This window comes from Tauraco erythrolophus, chromosome 18 (genome assembly GCF_009769465.1).
Source record: "Tauraco erythrolophus isolate bTauEry1 chromosome 18, bTauEry1.pri, whole genome shotgun sequence".
NCBI classification, from domain to species: Eukaryota; Metazoa; Chordata; class Aves; order Musophagiformes; family Musophagidae; genus Tauraco; species Tauraco erythrolophus.
Window position 1 is genome coordinate 2,519,964 of NC_141482.1, and position 16,414 is coordinate 2,536,377.

General features: G+C 45.1%; 1 protein-coding gene across 1 annotated transcript in view; it reads right to left on the reverse strand.

The window, feature by feature from the left end:
• The window catches only part of ITCH (itchy E3 ubiquitin protein ligase), a 66,972-nt gene extending 61,070 nt beyond the window's left edge, over window positions 1-5,902 (reverse strand). Inside the window, exon 1 of the mRNA XM_086622653.1 lies at window positions 5,819-5,902. The gene's annotated coding sequence lies outside the window, so the exon portion shown is untranslated. The remainder of the gene's footprint in view (window positions 1-5,818) is intronic.
• Window positions 5,903-16,414: the final 10,512 nt, after the last annotated feature.

A 16,414-nucleotide genomic window follows, 5' to 3' on the forward strand; every position in this document is an offset into this window, starting at 1 on the left:
ATTTCATTTTGCTGCTATCTCCTACACTCAGAAGCACAGTTCACAACTTCAAAGTGAACACACATTAGTCTGAAAGCACTTTCACCTCTAATATCACCATGGGGACAGAATCATTTTGTTCACACATTTACATCTCCAACGAAAGTAACGTTTTTCTTAAATGTTACCTTTTGCTTTATTAACTCAAATTGCCACTAATGCCATAAAAGTCTTGTAGTTCTGAGGGCCTGATGAGAGGTGGAAAGGAAAAAACTAATGATATGCCACACCCCTCAGGGCTACGTTTAAAACCTTTAAACCATTGAGAATACCTACCAGCATAAATAAACCACCAGCAATGTCAACAGGTTTCCACACAGAGCAAATCCACTTGCCCAAATTAGATTTCAGAACAGGGGCTAAACACACTGATACGGCAGGTGCACAAAAGAAGAACAATGAGAACACTGTTGCCTTGTGATAGCTTATTCATTGACCTGAACCAGATTTGGTTCAGGCAAATATTTAACAAACGTAGCATTGCTCTGGAAATCGGTCCTTCTAACACACGGCACATGGCATGTTTGCAAAAGACAAAGAAGATATTCTAATGTCTTACTGGTAAATTCAATTTAACAAGCACAAAATGGAGTAAGTCAATTAGATGCAGAAGTGCTGCCCATTGATCACAAGTTTTCCTCCATATCTTTAGGTGATGAACACTTCTACATGGAATAAGAAATCTTATTTACTAAATAACACAATGTAAAAAAAAACCTGAAAACACAGGTGACAGCTATTCAGTTTGCATTTGCATAGCTATAGAAACTTTAATGTAGAGTGAGGAGGTCAGTATTTTCCTAAACCTTCAGCATTTCCCTCCTCTTTCCTGTTACCATCATACACGTTATTCCTCTTCAACAGCTGGAATAAGAAGCTGCTTTCAAGACTGCATCACTGATGACAACACCTGCACTGGATGAACGGTACACATCTAAGAAGAGAAGCAGCCTTCCTATCCTTATATAAAACCAAACGAGTGCCACACTGGTACTTTTTATCTTCTAAGCTCCGGCATTTTCTTTTTTCTCACTTCCTTTATAGAATGAAGCCCCTTCACATATAGCACAGCCCCACGAGGGCTTAACTTGAATGGACAGAAAACGGTGCTGCAGGTAAAATCTAGTGAAAATATCCAGCTCGTCACTTCCACAGAAGTTGGCAAGCCTGGTTAAGATTATTGCCTTATGAACACGTTTAGATATTAACTGCCACATATTTATCTAGTACCTGAAATTATATATTTACAGCAGCAGGACATACACACACAAGGCACACATGCACTTGAAGAGGTAAGCCCTATGAGGAGAATTTGATCAGAGTGACCCAAAGGTCTAATTCAGGCTCTGACAAGCTGAAGTAAAAAAGTTGAGGAATCCTCATAAAGCACGAGCTCATTCCATCTAGTTGCTTTGCAAGTAAGTCAAGGGAAGAGCAGCGCATGGCACTGGCAGAGCAAAAATTCAGGTGTCAGACAAGTACAAATGCCATATTTGGAGCAACAGGTCCTAATTCAAACGCTCACAGAACCAGCAGTGAAGAAATAAAAATTTGGGTATTTGACCACTCTAACAGTCAAGCAAAGGTAATGATTATGAATATACAACTAAAAGACAGCTAGCACTGGGGATAGAAGCAGGCACCAGGGATGACCAAAAAAGCACGTTAAAAATCAACACAATCCACTCTTCTATGTCTCAGTACACACTTTCCAACTCGCTCAGCACCCAGTCTTCCTTAGCATTTTTCACTGTACTGGAGGAGGCAAAGCTTTTATAAAGGGCAGTAACCACTTATGAATGACTTACACAGGCAAATGTTCCATCACAATCATGTGAAATCGAAGGAATCAGAGAGCTCATTTTATTTCTAAGCAAATGAACATGATCCCAGTCACAAATTTTATATTCTTGACGGATATTTCACTGCAAATGGCTATTCATTTGATGAATTAGTGAATAAATCAGAACCAGATTATAGACCTGTCTTTACTACGTCTTTTTCAATCCGAGATCGTTTTAAACCGTAACTGATATTTCTTTTCCTTAGTATTCAACTTGACAAAGATTAGCAGGCATCTAGCTAATACTGAAAGAGAAAAGGCACATCTAAAGGCTACCCTTGACAAAAAGCTAGACTTATAAAGAACAGAAAACAGAGAGCATAAAGATTTCAGAGAGGCTCATATTAACACCTTCTTTGAAAGCTCCAGCTTCCATCCATGACGTACCCAATCCAAAACCCAAGACCTGCACACTTCAGGTAGAAGGCGAGTCACCTAACTCTCACCACTTCTAGATTAGAAACAGGTTTCCACACAATAAAACTTTAATAATCCACCTGAAGAGAACAGGCTTTTTCCTGCTCAACAATACCATCCGAGTCTAAGCTCTGACCTCCAAAATCAAGTAAGTAGTTCCGTTCATGACAGAAACAACAGGCCTCTCCTACCAGCACAGTTTAGAATAGCTCAGGCAGGTGGGTGGAAGGCAGGCATTATCAGTTGCTAAACAGAAGGACCGTCATAAAACTTTTTTTTTTAAAAAAGAACAGCTTATTAACATCCTGCCAAGTTTTAAAAAAATTATTTGAATAACCAGCATAACAAGATCTAGTATCGTTTCCTCAGAGGGGAAAAAAAAAAAAAAACAAACCAATCTGCCCTTGATGTTTCACCAGGAAGTTTGTTCTAAGCCCCAGTATAGTAAAAGTAGAAATTCCAGGCATAACTTAAGAGCTGGCAATATGAAAAAAGGGCCTCGGTTTCTTTAAAATGCTCTTTCCCAGTTTGTTACAATGCTTTCATGTCTATTAAGTGTAATCTGCAATTCTGGTAAAGAAAAAGATCAATTCTTCAACTGCAGCAGCTCTGCACTACACTAAGTAAAACCTGAATGCCAGTCACTTACAGAAAATGCCTGAGTCCTTATTGCTTTATTCTTCAGATGAGAGGGATAAAAAAGAAAAACTACCTTTCTCTCTCCAAAATGCGGACACAGAATTAGCTCAGGTAACAGCCAAACTAAGCCCAAGAAAGGATCGCCTAAAACCTTTAAAAATACTCAACTTATGAGACAGTAAAAAGTAGATATCTAGAAAAACAGAATACTCCCCAGCTAGGGTATAATCATGGCTTGTCTGCTTCCTCTTCCCAGGTGAGCACACACTTCAAAGTGCTTCTGTAGTTGGGCAAAGTACTCAAGGTTATTGCAGTGAGCAACCCAGGCAAATCCTCTCCTCCAGGTTACGCGCAGGTATTTGCTTTCGGTAGGTGCAAGGGCACAAAGCAGTTCCTTCAACTACATGTAAGCACAGCAGCCTGGCAAAACCGAGAACATCACATGAACATAACCGGAGAGTCAAACAGAAAGGCACCGGTGACAGCACTCCCAGAAGCTTCACCCTTTCCAAGGGGTTTTTCTTCTGCTCCTCTCCTTGCTTTTAAGCAGAAATCAAGTTGGTTTTGCTGCAGCATGAAAAGTTCTTCACTATGGCTGAACACGTTTACCACTTTGTTTGAACAGCTTAAATTTACAAAATGTTTGTTTAGATGCTATTATTGACTGATAATGCCGTTGAGAAGTGACTTATCTATTGCATATCGTGTAAAACAGAAGACAATCAATTTATTTTGTAGATTTCTCATGAAACATATTTTTCAAGCAGTTCTAAGGCAAGCTTTCTTAGAAACAACTGTCAATTTAAACTCTACAAGAGAAACATCATGCTACTTTACTACTCATCCTCCTATTAGCTTATTCTGTAGTTAACCTCCCCAAACCATTCTGAAACTCAGAAACAAAGAAACAAGAAAACTTCATACTTCAGGTCTGTTGCAACACAGAAGAAGCAGAAATTTAAGAAGGAAGAGAAACTTGAGGGAAGAAAACGAGGTGACGCTGCTTAACTAACAAATTCATATAAATAACCTTCTCTCAATCTCTCCTAAGCCCCGAAATAACTGCCTAATCTGTAAGAAGCTTTCAAAGTTAGCACTCAGAAGTCTCAGTTATTTTCCACTGCACACATACTGCATCAGTCCTTTATTTTAAAGACAAAAAAATTCACTTTGGGTCAGAATGCTACATATTATTCCAAGGATCACTTGGAGGTGAATGCATTCGGGACAGCGACTAAAACCGCCAGCCAAACCACAACCAGGAATGCACACCAGACCAAGTTCAGATTTAAACGGCTGTAGCAAAGAGCAATGCAACCGTAATTAAAACACAACTGCTTTGAACTTTTGCTGTAAGAAAAAAGAATTTAAATTTGTTTTTTCAAACAAGATCTTAAGCATTAAAATCCTCAGAACAAGAGACAGATGCAGTTCATGTTTCATTCTTAAACATCTATGTCCTTTTTTCAGGTAAATAAAAGAAAGCAAAAGCTGGATCTACTGTCATTCTCTCGACACAAACTGTCTTCTTGTAAGCACCAGTCCGGATTTCTCTCCTTTTCTCTTTGAAAAGGATGAGTGCCAGGAGAGCAGAGACCAAACTCACTAAATAAGCAATAATATATCAGGAAAAGATGGTCTAAAATACCCCGGTTTCTCATTTCTTCAATTCTAACTAAGCTATAAAGATAAGTTTTGCTGGGGATATTTTCTGAAGCTTCAAGGGTAAAGGATGCCACACAAATGACAACAGATATCCCAAGTGCTACACCCGCCTTTCTCTCTGCATCACACACAGATCTGAAGTTCTTTGGTCAATCTAGCATGACAAACTACAGCTACTAAACCGAGCTGAATTCTTGGATATCAGAGCTGATTACATAAAGGCACCCTCAAACACCCTCTTCTGCTTTATCTGGATACTACTGCCACGCAAGGTCAAAGCCGCCCTACTCGGAAGCAGAAGGGTTAACAGCTGGAACTTGTCGGTGTTTTCAAAATAAAGCGGTGACACCGGCGTCGCCGTTCTGCCGCGTTTACTCGAGGGAACGCAGCTCAGCGCAAGCCCCCGGCTACAGCCCCGCTTTATCGCCGGGAAGCACGGCCCCACGGCGCGCCTGGACCCCGATAAGACAAAGGCGGCTAAGCCGCCAACAAGCGGCCGCAGCAGCGGCAGCCTCGGCTGGGAGCAGAGCCCGGACGGCGGGACGAGCTCCTCGGAGGGGGCTGAACACGGGGCTGTGCCCCGGACGGCAAAGCCTCTGGCGGGGAGAACCCCCAAGGCCCCGAGAGGGGGAAGGCTCGGGGGCTGACCCCAGCGACAAGGAGCCTGGAAAGGACGGCGGGGTCCGACCGGGGCGGGGAAGAAACGCTGCTGGGCGCAGCCGGAGCGGGCGATGGAGAGCCGGGGAACCGAGCACCCCAGCCGGGGAACCGGGCAGGTCCCCCAGCAGCCGGAGCGGAGAACGGGCTCCGCAGCGCAGGCCGGCAGCGCCGGAGAAGGGGCGGCGGGGCCCGGGGGGGGACGCCCGGGTCCTGGGACCGCCGCCCCGCGCCGCGGGGACGGAACGACGCTGCCGCCCCCGGCTCGGCCCCGGCCCGCGAGCTGGCCCCGCCGGGGCCCGCGGAGGCGGCGCGGCGGGGACGGGACGGCCTCCCTCAGCGAGGCCGTCCCGGCGGCGAGAAGCCCCTCGAGAAGCCGGGCCTACGCCCGCCGGGGCCCCCCGCGCCCCCCTGCCTCCGCCACGGCCGCCCGGAGCCGAGCCGAGCGGCGGGGCCGCTGTGCCGTGCCGCGCCGCGCCGGGTCCGGGCCTCGTCGCCGCCATTTCCCGCCGCCCCCGTCTCCTCCTGCCCGCCGCGCGGACCCCCCGCTCCCCTCACCGGGCACGGCGGCGTAGCAGCTCCCTCCGTCCGTCCCTGGGCCAAGATGGCAGCCGGGCCGAGCCCAACCTCCGCCGGCGACTGAGCAAAGTCGGGCGGCGCCTGCGCACGCGCCGAGTCGCCCGGCGGCCACGGGCCGCACGGGGACTACAGATCCCGGCGTGCCCCGCGCCAGGCGCTGCGCGTGCGCCCGGCGGGCCCCGCGCGGCGGCCGCGGCCGCGGTGCGTGTGTGTGTCCGCGCGTGGGCGCGGAGCTGGCGCCGGCGCTTCGCGGGGTTGCCCGGCCGCAGCGGGGGGTTGCCCGGAGCACCGGGAGCTGCTCGGGCCCGGGCATCCCCTCACCGCCCGCAGCAGCTGGAATTTCTGATAGCACAAAGGGACTTGCTGGTCAATCTGAGTTTCTCCCAGTCGAGCAACTGGGACAGCACTGGTAGCAGTGCAGGCTTTGTGACGCAGAATTAAGGTTTTGTGGTTTTAATGAACCCACTGCGGATACTTCAGCTATTGATGTTACTCAACCTTCACATAAAACCCCTCTTGTTCCCAGTGAGGTGTTTCCTGAACCAGAACGCACTGTTGCACAAGCGAGTACACGGAAATTAAAATACAGCTCCCCTTTTGACAGCGAGGAATGGGAGAGGGCAGTTTCCATGCACTGAAATTGGACAAAAGATCAAAAATTTTCAAAGAATAGGAGAATATCCTGACTAATTTTTCAGGATAATTTCATACTTCGTAAGTGCAAAGCTTAGCATTTTCTTACAACTGGTAGAGATGCGAAAATCCGCCTTTTCTTCCCTACTTCACACATAAACTCCTAAGATCCCACTAAGGGAGCATTTCTGTTGATGAGGCCTAAGCAAGAAAACAACTCGGATTGCTTTCCCCCAAGAAGATAACATGTTTCAATGCCAATCAGCCAACATTTATATGCACATCACCTCAAGCACAGGGATCGCTTTAATTCCGGCACAAAACAATATGTGCTGGTGGGTCAGAGCCTGCCAGTGCTGGGAAGTCAGGAATGTGCGACACTGGGAAGCCAGTTTGAAGCTGGGGTGGCAGCCCAGCATAATGTGAAATACGTTCATTTGATTCGTGTCAATATGGTGGTAAGGAGCGGGGTGTGCCTATTCATGAGAAGTGATTATCTTAGTTTAAGATCTCTGTGAAATGCAAAAACATAAACCTGCGAAATTCCTCATGATGCTGCCGACCACCAGAGTGATACACAGGATGCTCTGGCACTGCAGAGCAAAGAGCTCTGGTGACAGTTCATCGTGATGCGAAATGAGATAAAAGGAAATGGTGAAAAGTAGAAAAGGATGGAGAGCATAGACGCTGGGAAGCTCTCTTCAGGTGGTCACCTTCAGCTTCAGGATTTTTCAGTCATTTAAAGTATCCTGTGACAATACTGTTAATAGCTGCAGCTGCTTTAATATTGCTACTGACACTGCTGTACATATGGGTTTGGTGTGTGTATTTTCAGTGCACAAAGTGTTATATCAATCAGGAAACTTATGCAAGTAAAAGAATTTACTTGATTTAATAAAAAGGGGGGGCTGACAGAGGGAATATAGGAATGGACAAAATCACGTAAGAGGGTGTATATTAGTTATTGTTTAAATATTAAATACTAACAAGTTATTGTTTAAATATTAAATACTAACTGCTACATTAACTGCTGTATGAATTATTGCTTGCCTTGATTAAGTTGTGAAGTCCCAGTCCCTGCTGGCTGCCCAGGGAGGAGGTTGGTGAGAGAGATAAGACAAATGCCAGCAAAGTTGTAACTCATAACCCACACATCTGTAGGGAGGAAGGGAGACAAAAACTAGCCCATGCGGGCAAGATAAGGACTAACAAGAACTAACATTTGTCTTCAGACAGTGATAGGTAGGAGACAACCAGATGTCCACTCAAGGACAGACCAGGCTGGAACCGGTTTGGCTCTGCAAACGCAGCCAAATCGGGAATTTTAGGAAAGAGGTGAAAAGTGCACAGTGAGGAAGACCTACGGCCTTCATCCTGAAGACCCCTGCCCATGTGAGGAAGACCTCCGGCCTTCATCCTGAAGACCCCTGCCCACGACCACCAGGAGGCGTGTCGAGGAGGAGCCTGAGGCGGATCCTGAGGCGGGGATTATGGAAATGATTTCCTGGGAGAGACTGACCTTTTGGGGGGGCTATGAGTGTGTTTGTATAAATACAAGAAAGCTGCCACGGCAGGTGTGCGTCTTGGTGGAGCGGAGACTCCCGGCGCACGCAGCGCTGTTTGCTTGCTTTTATTCGCCTAATAAATCGTAAACTTTAATTGGAGTTCTGTTTGGGACTCACTCATTTATCACAATAAGAACCGAACAAACGGAACGGCTGAAATGACTTACGGAGGTATTTTTCCTCTAAGGCTTTTCTAGGCACCTTAAAGCCTTTACGTTCCTCTACAGATATTTGACCACACACACACATATTTACAGTTCCCTATTTAAATTAATGACAATAAAAATGAGTTCTGCAAGCCTTACTTGACAGAAATTTCCCTCTCATGTATCAACTACATAAACAGGAAGGAAGAAGCTGAATGCCACCCCAGGTACACGTACATTTCATTCCTGTTGAATTCAGCAGATGTGCATATATCCCTACAACAGTGTGGCCATTTGCAGTCTCTGTTTTTTTTTCTTACTGGTTTTTAGGTTTCCAGGGTAAAGATTGCTAAAGCAGATGTGAATTAATACCATTTAGTGTCTCTCTTCAAGGACACCACCTCTGTGTTATCTTTTTTTTTTTTTTCTCTTTTTGTTACTGGCACTTCGGAATAGTGATTGTTGTTCAACCCCAGCAATTTTGATCTCTTTATTCTTCAGTTTCTGATGCCTCAAGTCAAGTTCCACTGGTGCTATCTGCTCTGTAAAATTCATGAGAAAAACAATGCAGTCCAGCTGCAGAGACTACTGATGAGTTTGTGCTTGCCAGGACCAGATGAACATAGAGCAATCTTCACATACGCACTCTTTCAGAGATCGTTCTCCTTGTTAAAAATCACGGCCTGTCAGTGAACTGGAACGATAAATAATGAATTAACACCAGAACAATGTTGCAAGCAAAGATGAATGTACTCGAGTAGCAGAAGAGGTACATATTCAAGATTTTACCTTTTGTTTGCTTGTTTGGGGAAAGGAGGAGACTACCTGATTAGTTTCTTTTTCCCTATGCTTTTTGTAACTACATGATACTCAAGCAAGATGGAATTTTCTTGCTATTCTCTGTCACAGCTTTCTTTTGACTTTCCCAGCAGATTAGGAAAATTTGCCACAACTGTGCAGGATGACCTTGTACAAAGGCTTTTTAGGAAAACTGCGCATAGTTTGTAGCTTTTCAGACTTCTAGGTTTGATATGGCCAAGCAGTATTTCTGGGAGTTAGTTTCTGTGATGTAATATTTAATAATAATATTTTTTCCATTCTTTCTCAGTTCAATACAGGTTTCAAGGTCACTGGAACAGAGGTTGTTTCTCGTGGCAAGATATGTATAGCATTTATTCTCAGTTGAGCTATTGTAAGTAGCAATATTGAAATCACTAATGCAGTCTTAACTGTGGTGTTACAGCCAGAACTAGCACAGTTAGTGCTGTCGGTGCAAGGAGTTGACTAGGAAACCACTCAGGATAAGGGTCCGTGTGGCAGAGTTGTGTAAAGCACTTCCATGTTTGAGTCTTTCATGTGGTAATAAAAAAATCCTGCGGGATCATTAAAATATTGCAATTCTATTAGATTTTTGAGCAGGAGTCTGTAAATGGAGATTGCTTGGAGGCACCTCCAAGCCCTAAGCTCCCTCAGCTCGAGGGCTGGGACTAGACTGCGCAGCAGAAACACTGAACACCCTTGTTATCCTGCTACCCCTAGAGTATGGGATCCCCTCTCCTGAAATAGACCCTGCCCTCTTTCACTCCCTTTTTCCACTCTCAACCAAAAACTCCCTAGTGACCTCACGTATGACAAACCTATTATTTCCAAGGTTACATAATTTACTAAAGGTTGCACAGCAAGTGCCTGACAGAGTTAGGAACAGAACTGGGTTTCTTCGCTCCTCGACAAGTGTTTGATGATTTTTTTTTATTTTTTTTTTAATTTCAGTGAAGCACACAAAAATCCAGACAGAATCACATCAATACAAAATAATTTGGGTAGAAAGGAACCTCTGGAGACTCCTAGGTTCACCCCCTGCTTGAACCAGGACCGACTTACATAAGGTTGCACAGGGCCTTGTCCAGTTGAGAGGTAAATATCTTAAAGGATGGAGATCCTACAGCCTCTGCATGCCCTGCTCGAGTGTTTGATGATCCACATAGTGGGATTTTTTTCTTCATATCTGATTGCAATTTCACTTGTAGGAACTTTTGCTTCTTGTCCCTCATTGTGTCCCTGTGCACCTCTGCAAAGAATATGGCTCCATCTTCTTTATGTCCTCCCATCAGGCAGCTGTAGACAGCAGTAACATCCCTCTTTGCCTTCTCTTCTCCAGGCTGAACGGAACCAGCTCTCTCAGCATGTCTTCATATGTCCTGTGCTCCCTCCCTGATCATCTTGGTGGCCTCCTGTGGACTCTGGTACATCAGTGCCTGTCTTATAGCAGGGAGCTGGAGCTGGACCCAGCCCTAGCAGATGGGTTCTTACCACCGCAGAGCAAAGGGCAAGGTTGCTTTATCTCACCTTGCTATCTGCACTCTTGATGACACAGCCCTGGCTGCAGTTGCCCTTTGTCACAGGTACTCTCGGTGGACTCCCAGCACCTCTTCTACCAAATTGCTTTCTAGGCAGTCGACCCCATGTCCTGCTGAATTGGGGTTACTCCCTCCCAGACACAGAACTATCTTCTACCACTCTCCTTTGTCTTTGGTGAGTTTCCTGAGGTTTTTGTCCACCTTCATCTAGGACCTCATTCCGCCAACGCTATGTAAGTTGACGACATAAAGCTGCTCCTGGTATTGAAGAGACCTCAGTGACCATCTCTGCATGGAAGCAATTTTGGTAGTGTGAATTCTTACCTTCTTGGGGGCTAGACACGGCCCCCAGCAAATGTCACACAATGACTGTGGAACGGTCCTCAGATGTCATCAGCATCCCTTAGCTGCCAAGCTATTTTAAATCTTCAACAGAAGCTTAACACTTCTGTCTGTCTTAAGACTTTGTAAAGTTGGGGATTTATAAATGCAGGAATATTTTGTTTTCACATCATTTTTCATTACTGGATTTCAAAGAACTTTGTAAAATACTATAAAGTAAGCCTTCTTATAAATAAGTCTTCTGGAGCTTTTTGTTAACTAGGTAATTATTGCAGCAAGTGTTTTATATTTTAAAATCAGGCTTCTTATCTTGAAATTGTCATCTCTAAAAAGGGAATTTTTGTTGTGCTGCCTTGTTGTCAGAGTCTGAATTCATTATTTCACTCGTGAAGATAACAGTGTGGTGTCAGAGTGTGTCTATTTCTAATTGACTTTAAAATTAGAATCGATTAATTTTACTTGGGATTTAGAAAAGTATCAATAGGAAAAGATAAATTGCTTCCTGTTATCTGGAGAAGGAATGAACGAAATCCTCTGGTTGGTGAGAAACTATTATTATTTCCGAGTAATCTAATTAAAGGGTAAAACAAAGACATGTGGCTATTTAATTAAGTATTTTATTACTCAATTGCTCTACAGTGCATAATCAGAGAGCTGGGAAGGAGTGATTAGGTGTCTTGGGAACGGAAATGACACAACCAAGATATGTGGATGTTTTAAAGGAAGGACAACTCTCTTCCCCACACAAAAGGCTGAACATTATTTTTCCCTTGGACTGAAGAACACGACACTGTAAATCTGCTGGGGAGTTTTCAGGAAAAGACCTGGCATGCTGGTGCTGGGATGTGTGAAACACACCAGACAGCTCTGACCTTGCGAGCAGCCTTCAGGTCAGCTGGGCCCGGGGGGAGACAGCATGGCAGATTCACGGGGTACCCACGGAATCCACCACTGGATCCCACTTACGGCTTTGCTCTCTGGATGCTGCATCCAGGACTCTTAAAGGACGGGAACACATGGATTTGCTCAGTGTCAGTGTGAGCTGGATGCCTGCTTCTGCCAGGCTCTCCGAGAAGAGTTTTTGAAACGGAGATGCTAGTAGAGACGGAGCCTTTATATTGCTCAGACCCAGGTTTATTCCTGTCCCACCCTCATAACCTCCCTCATTTATACAGTTGTAAATTATCGACATCAGAAAGGCTGACTCATCCCCTGAGTGGTTCACCTCCTTGCAAATTGCTCCAGGATAAATCATCTTGCATTTCGGAGCAGAACAGATGCTGATAAAAAGCTATGTTATGTCAAAACTAATACAAAGGGAGAAAGTATGATTTAAATACCTGGCACTTGATCCAAAGCCAAATAAAGCTAATGAACTGGTTTCCATTGTGAATTCTTCAAAAGACTTTATCAGCTTCAGGGGTCTGTACCTTCTTTACCTTATGTAGCCCCTTGTACCAGGATACCCCAATGTTCGCCACTAAGAAGAACAAAACCACCCAGGCTATCAATCCTGTTGGGTAAGAGGTCAAGTCGCATGTTTCTCCAAGCCCATCTGTCCCTTGGAGCTGCAGCATTGCGCTTCTGAAGGAGGACTCTGAGCCAAACCTCCGGTCCTGGACTGCAAGGCAGCTAACAGGCCCAGGCTTTGAATATCCCTTGCTGAGCAGTAAATCTTACTCATTCACTCTGCTTTATCCAGCCTTTCTTATGCTCAGTGAGCACTAAGTAACTGGGCAAATTTAATTGCAAACTTACGGTGAGTAACAGCAAGGGGCAGGAAGGTTGCTGTACCAGTCCCATCGCATGCCATTAGCATACCAGGTGCAGTGCTCATAATTTCCCAGACTGGATTAAGGGAGAATTTACTTGGTTAAACTTGCTCTACAAGGCTCAGGGCTTGGTCCTCAGTTCATGTTATGCTCATGCTTGCTACAACTGCAAGAGGGAGGAGAAGACGATGTTGTACTGACTTATCACCAGCCCAGAGCCTCAGGCTCCCAGGGGCTCATCCAGCCTCTTTTGTAACAGGCTGGCCCCAGGGTTCCTCTAAGAAACCAAACCTGGTGTTTTTTCTCTTGTGGGGGTATAAGGAAAATAAGAGGCAGAAGGTAAATTTAGTCCAAACTTCCCTTCACACCAGTTCATTTAGTATCTTCTAGTTCTTGCTTCAGCTTATGCTTGCACTGAGTGTGCAGACAGCACGTTCACAAGTAAATAATTTATAGTGTTCTTGCAACAAAAACATAGCCTCCTTTTAACCCTTGGACTAACCATGCTCCTCCCAAAAGGCACCCGCTTGATCATACTAAACTCTTATTTATAAAACGTTGGTAGTCCTCATGCGCAGGGAAGTCGAACCAGGCTGTGTGCCCGCTGTTGGGCTGTCACTGATGGGAAGTGGAAGGTACCATAAACGCGAAATCAGGACAGAACCCTTCCCTGAGGACAGGGGAGGAGGAAGTTAGCTGCTGTGAATCGGGGATGTGTTGAATTTAATATCACTGGGGCAAACGGTATTATCGTAACACTAATGCTTGCTACAGTAATTTAAATGTCGCTGTGGATTGGGTTAGTATTAACTGAACTAGATCCCCAGTGGTGCACAAGATGATAGTGAGCAAGAAATCATGTTGTGAAGGACTTTGTACAAACACACGAGGCAATATACGTCTCAGAGTTTATGCTTGAGGCAGGCAGGGAGAGTTTACTTGTGGCATGAGCTGTAAAACATTTGTGAGTACTGTACATCTGTGCTCCCCCTAACAGCACGACATTAAAAGCCAATTTAATGAACAACAAGGGCTCCAGTTCACAGGGGACCCCTGCTAAGCTAAATGTGCAGCGTGAGTCGTCCAGCGTGCGTGTAAGAAGGCTGCTGCAACCTTCAGCTGCTGGCTGGGGTCCTCACAAGCGGTGAGATGCTAGAGCAAAGCACTGTACTTAGAAGATGCCAGTGATGACATCACTGTTACAACCTTCATTAGGTATCTTGTGACATTTATCATGATATGATCTAACTGGATCATCAGACACTGTACCTGCCTCGCTGCACAGAATGGCTTGTGCTAGCTGGAACGGTAGTTACACAACACCCCTTTCATCTGCATCATTCACTACGGAGATGCTGCTTCACTCCTCATCAAACCCCTATGCAGGGTAAAACAACATTCGTTTCCTAATTCAGGGTGCCCCTGAATGCTGACACCACAATGTCGTAGTGCTTCACACAGGCAAAAATTACTTTATTTTTGCAATGTGTATGTAAGTTTGTGGGAAAGTGAAATCACTGTCTGCAGTTTATGGGTAAGGGCGAACTGAGGTACAGAATATAACAGCGAATCTTCTCATTGTTTGTGGGTACCACTTTGAGACATGCAGGGTTTCTTTCGTCAGGGCATTGTGCTGCATTTTCTAAAGTTAGTGATGTACTCTGGACTTTGGTCCATGCAGCCTGGCAGAACATTGGTCAAAGAATAGGAAAGAGCAGAGGATGCTTGCCATGGGCACTTAGAAAACGAGTATGCAATTAATGATCACTCAGACCAAGCCTGGCCTAAGGGACTGAGCCAGAACCTCAAGGGGATGATGTGCTATGGTAGGGAGAGAACCCAGTTCTCCATGCTCCCACAGTGCTTGCATTAATTGCCGGACCATTCCCGCTGCTCTTTGATACTCATCTCCTACCTTCTGTGACAAAGTCCTGTGCACAACAGCCTCATTTTCTGTACATTTGTAATCCACACTCAGCACAGGTACTCCCAGTGCACTGTCAAGTGAGAATCCTGTTGAACAAATCACAGGCATTCTTTGTATGAAAAACTATCAGATTGCACAAAATCCTTCTTATGATGTAGATAATATATAAATGGCCCCAGTCAAGCAACTGACTGGCTTTGTATGGAGTACCTGTGTGAAGTGTCACCTATATTATACAGAAGTTTAGACTGATGTTTTCTTCTAGTCTTGAAATCTACAGTATTTCCTCGCCATGCCAGTAAGAAGAAATATCATATTCTTATTTTCTAAAAAAAGGGTGTCTTTTTTTTTTTCTCTGAGTTTCACAGCTTTACAGTGACTGTGAGATATTTAAATTTACAACCCAGAACTTCTCTACTTGAACTGCTGTGGTAAATGAAACAGTCTCAGGATGTATAACATGAATAACATCCTGTTATTGTTTCATGTGCTCTGTTAGATAGTTGTTTTTTTGTACTCTTCTATTCTTTTTCCTGTTCCTCCTTCTTCACAAAATCTTGTTCCTTCCATTTGGTGCCTATCTTGTGCCATCTGGTGTCCCAAATCCACCAGTGACAGCAACAGTGAAAGGACCAGGATGTGTACGAGTAGTCAAGGCACTGGCTACTTATACGTTAAGATGTAGTACAGCACAGTGCTAGGAGGTATTCATCTTCTAAATCAGAGTGCCAGGGCAAACCATGCCGCCAGCACGACTTGTCTTTAAGCACCCCTTATGCAGTTACAAACAACCGAGAACACTGTGACGAGCATTGGAGCACCTTCACGCTAGGTGGAGCTGATCTGTCCTCATTTATCATAGAATCATAGAATGGGTTGGGTTGGAAGGGACCTTAAAGATCGTCTAGTTCCAACCCCCCTCATCCAACCTGGCCTTGAACACTTTTAATAAATTAAAATTTTAATTTAATTCGATTTAATTTAAATAAATTATCATTTGTTATAAATAATACATTATTTAATAGATCCTGTCACCTCCCACCACCCATTTCTTGGCTTAGCTGTAGTCAGGTGCTGGTCCCTTTCAGCAGGGAGGCATGCCTTGAGCGGAAATTAGTGGGAGTTATATGGAACGATGTTTTTGTTCCGGCCTCGCTCATTAATTTAGGAAGGACATTTTGTGAGTAGGGTTGCTGTGGGTGAGTGCATAAAGACATGGACTATAACTGATGAACCGATGGTCAGGTTTGCTAGGGAGGCTGGCACCTAATGCCAGGCACATTTAGAGAGTTTTGTTGCCCATACGTTACGCCATATGACGTAGGGCTGTCGGGAAGTCCCGTTTTCCTGTCGGCAGAGGCAGGCGTGCAGGAGCACACGGAAACTGCAGCCTGCCGGTGGTACAACCCTGGTGTCCGGGATGAGCATGTGGGGAACTGCCAGAGCCCCAAGTCCTGTCCTGCTACTGGGAGCCAGCGCATTCGAGCTGTGACAAAAAGCTGGTTGGTGACGTAAAGCAATGACAGCATGACTGACTCCGATGAGCCTGTCCCAGGGGAATGGACATGCTGCCCCTCTGGGCACCTTTTGATTTACGGAACTGCTTGGTGTGGTACCAGGTGTATCAGCACGCCGAACGTTGAACACAAATGCACATGTAGCAGCTGTAGGGCTACAGGTTTCCTCCTGGGATTTCTCTTTTTCTGTGTGGACTGTTCACTGTGGGATCGGTTACTGAACACCAACTGCTGCTCAGGTAACAAATACGGAACCTCATTCACGAGGAACACTCTGACTTGGGGTGTCAGGGTGAATTCTGCACTGAGAACTACT